This window comes from Tauraco erythrolophus, chromosome 7, assembly GCF_009769465.1.
Source record: "Tauraco erythrolophus isolate bTauEry1 chromosome 7, bTauEry1.pri, whole genome shotgun sequence".
In the NCBI taxonomy this organism is placed as follows: Eukaryota; Metazoa; Chordata; class Aves; order Musophagiformes; family Musophagidae; genus Tauraco; species Tauraco erythrolophus.
Window position 1 is genome coordinate 52,219,243 of NC_141471.1, and position 5,580 is coordinate 52,224,822.

The following is a 5,580-nucleotide window of genomic DNA, read 5'->3' on the forward strand; positions in this document are numbered from 1 at the left end:
TGCCTATGATAAACACTTACTATAACTACTTTATAAGTCAAAATGAATAATTTATTGTTTGTGCTTTTAAAAACTGTGTTAATCAATACCAAACATTTCAAAAGAATACATACAGATAATACTATTGGCAAACCAGAATGCTGCCAAGATCAATGCAAAATTATCATCATCTTCAATGAGACTATTTTCAGACTGGGATGTAAGATGTTACATTTTTGCAGACTGCCATTATGTAAACTCATAATGGTGGATAGTCCTTTCCCCGAATTACAATAACCATAAGAAAGATCAGAAGAAAAAGTGTGAAGAATAAGCAAAGGCACTGGGAGATGGGTTGAATTGCTCAAAATTATCCATTAAATAAAAGGTAGAATCAGGACCAGCGCCCTGATATTTGAAGTCAAGACGTGGCTCCCACTTAATGATGTTGCTTCACATGCAGCTTTCCCAGGTGATGTATGGCTCATCTTTCTTGGGCTGCGGAGATCTCATATAGCGTGTAACAACAAAATCAATTGTAAGGACAAGCTTCAGCAGCTTACTCCCCACCTCCACTAATTACTTTTCATAGTGGCATCTTGCCTTTCTTTCTGCCCTATCCCCATGCTTATGAAGCACTTCCCTTCTCTGTCATTTACTTCTGTAAGCCATGAAGCTCTCCTGACATTGACAGAAAAGGCAAGATAGGGAGAAGGCTTCATGCCTCACATGCTCATACAAGCAGGGGATGACAGGGCCATGTAATAGAGTTACAGATTTGAAACAAGGCTCCTGTTCACCATGCCTATCTCACTTTCAAATGGTTTAATAAATCTTTTCTTCTTCATAAGGAATCTTGGAGGGCCCGTGCCTAGCTCCTCTTTGGGGGAATGTGGTGATATAAACACATCTAATTATCTTAAGCAATGAGAATTTCATGACATAAATATTACAATAAACAAAAATATTGTTGAGTATATACATTGGCATAATGACATATGGCATAATGATCATGCCATATGTCATTAAAATACATCTATCTTTCAATTGTCATATTAATCAGTTGATCCTGTGAGCTGTAAACTTACCACAAGTTTGGGCTGCATTAGGAATGGGCTGTAAAATTGTAACTGCAAACCCTCATGCCACTTACTAAACTGTGACTCATTTTACCTACTCTGATCCTATTATCAATCTTCTTCAGTTGTTTTAATATCTTTGTATAAAGATTAGCTCAACTGTTTTATTATGTTTGTGTCTTGCTCTGTGATGTCTCATTTCTTTTGTGTAAGTGCTATTACTAATAGACAAGTACCTGAAGAAGTCCAAGGACTTCTTTCAGTTTCAAAGAAATTGTACCCATTTTCTTTAGGGTACAATTATTCCTGAATAACACTGGAAACTGCATAGGCTTTCCAGACGAATGTGTCCAAACATAGAAACTTACATGGAAACAATCAAGATCAACGGCTACTGTGGTTCATTATTCACTGTATTTTAAGGAAGATTATCTGCAACATAAACCATCAACAAATAAAACAGAAGTTAGGGTCATGGTCCAATCTTTCAAGAGTATATAGGACATCTCTTACATTGTTCAAAGGACTTTTTGTGTCCGTGCATTCAATTGACTCTCAATGGGATTGTTCTGAAATTTCTTGATGGGTGTGTAAATGTGACCGAGGAGTGTAATCTGGCCCCTTGTGAAGGCCTGACACTCTGCCCAAAATATCAGGAAGCTTTGAATTTAAACGCATATATCCTATAGTTATCTTAGTCCAGTGCTCTTGACCCTAGAGTCAGTAATGAAAGATGAACAACTGCAATGGCCACAGAAAGCAGATGGATCTTAAGGAAAACGGATTTCAGGAGCACTCTATCTATTTACACAGAGCAGTTATACAATATTGTCCTGGTTTTGACTGGGACAGAATTAGTTTTTCTTTTTAGCAGCTAGAAGAGCTCTGTGTTTTGGTTTTAGTCCGGGATTTGTTAGAAGAATATTGATAGCACACTGATGTTTATAGTTGGTACTGAGACCTCAAGGACTTTTCAGCTTCTCAGCTTCTTCTTCTTTTTCAGCTTCTCTATGTTTTGGTTTTAGTCCGGGATTCGTTAGGAGAAGAATGTTGATAGCCACTGATGTTTATTGTTGGTACTGAGACCTCAAGGACTTCTCAGCTTCTCAGATTTTGCCAGTGTGCAGGAGCCCAGAACAGGCTGGGGAGAAGCATGGCTGGGACAAAGGGTCCACAACTCCCCTTTTGATTTGAACTTAGACTTAGCATTGAGGGCTAATTTCACCAATGAAGTATTCCGTATCATGCAATGTCATGCCCAGTATATAGATGAGGGTGGATCAGGAAGAAGGGCCTTTGGTTTTCCAGGAACTCTCTTCCAAGGGCTGTCTCGGACTCTCGGAGCGCTCTCTCTCTCTGCCTCTTGCTCATCTGGGATTGAGGTGTCAGGACTTACCTGTTTTGGGATGACTTGACAGAATGGGACAGACGTTGGTCACCAGGTGGTGAGCAATTACACTGTGCATAACTTTTTAAAATATATTTTTATATATTTTCATATATTAATATATAATAATAGTTATTAGTGTTATTATTATCATCATCATCATTATTATTATTGAATTGTCCTTATCTCAATCCATAGGTCTCCTTCTCTTTTCCCCTTTAATTCTCTTCCCCATCCCCTCGGCTGTGTGGCGTGTAGTGGCTGGCTGGGCTGAATCGCAACAAATATCAACGGGCAAATGGTGAACCCAGTTGATTAAAGCTGGAATGGCACAGAAGTTGCCAGATTTTTTGAATGCTGAGCAAAGGAACTGTTAGTCAGAAAAGTTATGTTATTCTGAGACCTGCTGTCTTTCTACATCTCTCTCTTTCTCTCTTCGATCTCTGCTGTTTGTTAAATTTCTGTCAAGAGCCTGCCTGCCCTCTAAAGCCTGGCTTCTAGCTAGAGATTTAAAGAAATAGTAGAAGCATTTTATACTTTTTGCTTCATAATATACTCCTAATAACTTTTGCTAAGATACACAGCATGCGAGACAACATGAAAGAGAATGGAAGGACTGATTTTTGATTCCTTTAAGTTTTTTTTTTTTTTAACTGCAGAACGTTCTCTGATGTTAGTGAGTTTCATAATTCATATAACTGAAATGCTGATGAGTAGCAGCCATGGAATGTGATCTTAACTGAAGATAGTAGGGTGATCATGCCGTTTACTCCATGGGCCTTGGATCAGGCCCTGAGAAAAATTTTTTTTAAAGTTGTTTCCTCTGTAGGGCCACATAATTGCCATACTCATCAAGAGGTAGTCAAAAGCAGATCAAAGTATGGTTGTCATCTCTCAGGATTTTCACAAGGCTGGAGCTATACTGTATCATTGCGTTGTACTGAACTTTCAGGGAATTCTTTAATTTAATAAGCCTCTGGTTTTATGTGACACTGGAAACTGATTAGAAATTTAAAGCATATAGTATTAAAAAGAAAACAAACCAAATTTGAAAGAGAACAGGCTTTTCTCACAACAAAGCCTATTTTCTTATCTGTTCTACCAGCAGATCAGCAGTAGGAGTTAATATAGAGATAACACACAGGTAAATGGCTTTGGCAAATGAATCTTCATCTTTCTACGTGTCCCGTGCTTAGTTTAAGTGAGTATGTCATAGCTGGCTATCCAGTGATTCAGTCATGACAGGATGTGCTTTTGTTCCATTTAAGACTATATCCCTATTTGGATTATGTACATATTTGCATAGATATTGGCTTTACTAACAGAGGAGAGGCATGAAAAAGAACTTCCCTCGGAATGGCAGGAAATAATTTTTTTATATGCACAGGTTCCCCGTAATCTTAAGGTCAAGTTTACTAGATGGTAAATGGGGTATAGAGTAGCCATACTTTTTAATTAACGCATTTTTTTCGCCATGCCTGTCAGTAAATTTATTTCAGCTGCAAGAATCCAATTTCTGTTGGCAGCACAGGCACTGAGACATGTACAGCTCGTGCAGATTGCAGCCTGTATCAGTGCTTAAATACTGAGCTCCGAATTTCTGGCTCGGCTGTTCATTGCCCCTACAATGTCTTTCAAAGTCTTCTAGGCTCTGGTTTATTGTATTACCTTTGTCAGTCTCAAGTGCAGTAATTTATATTTGTCACCACTGCCCTTCATCTGGTGTGGTGCAACCTTGGGCTTTTTTGTCTTGTCTTTTTTATCAGCGGAGCAGTCCGGTATTTTGAATAATTAAAACGACATAAATAGTTGATCTTGGTGATACAGCATACAACACTAAGATGTCTTATGTGAAAGCCATGTGTTTTTACTTCTACTGTCTCATTTGCTCGAACTAGATTAAAAAATTGTTGTCATGAAAAATTAAAGATGATAATAATAGGCATTATTATCCTGTTTACTACATGCTGCTAATATAGAGAGATTTAGATTTCTCCTGAGGAATGGTTTGATGTATATTTGTTTTCAATTAAATTTGCATATGCCGCTTTAAAGAGAAAGATACTCTATTTATCTCTCTATTTGCTTTCACTGAAGAGGGAATAAAAGTTCCATACTTCTCCCCCTTTGCTGCATCACTGCAGGAGAGCCCTGTATTGTGTATCATAAAGAGATTGGGAAGCTGGGTAATTAATCATGAGCTTTTATGTAATAGAAAGTTTAAAATTCATTAGCTTTATATTAGAGTGAGTGTTATGAGGGAGAACATGTTGGGAATGAGAGGGAGAGCCTTGTAATTAAGGAAGTGTGTAAATAATAATGAAAGTCATTAGTGCCATTCAGTTTGTAAGAATGTCATAATGTAATTGGAGCATTAAAGTGAAATTTGCGATGACAAACATTAACGATACAAAAGAGAGAAAATGTGGTTATCTATAGTTTGACAGATAATGTCAGCTTTCTTGCAAGGCCCAGATGGTGCACAGGAAAATGTTATGAACGGTTTTATTTTAACATTTTTTATGATGTGATATTTGGGAATACAATGTCACAAACACACAAGGAGGTTTGCATTTGTGCACCCGTAGTGCCTTGCAGAGTAGGGTCCAATGCTGAGCGACCGAAGCAATAGGTAAAGTCTCGTCATTGACACAAGATTGTTGTTGCAATAAACAGATGTAGTGTGGTATTACGAGGCTAAGTTTTCTGTCTGTCTCTGTCTCTGGATATGCACTTTGAATATTTCTTTCCTAAAAAAAAAAAAAAAAAGAAAAAAGAAGAGAAGGGGAGGGAGAAAAGGAAGAAAATGATTTAACAATTATGCGGGAAATTATATGATGCTAAAATTGTACTGTGTTCTGCTCTTTCAATGAAGGGACTTTCTACAGTATTGCACATTGCAAAGGCTATAATTTTAGGGTGTGAAAAAATGTAGATTCCAAACAAAGGAAAATTTAAATATGTCTAGTGGATAAGGCAAGGCGAAACAAAAAGAAGGCAGCTGGAGAAAAATTGGGGTAACTGTATTATTTTAAGGGCAGTGACTGAGAAATAACTATGCTTAAGACTCTAAGGCCTGAAAGGTCTAAGACCTCAAAGCGCTGGAAGCTTAAGTATCTCTTTGCGTTCTGTTTA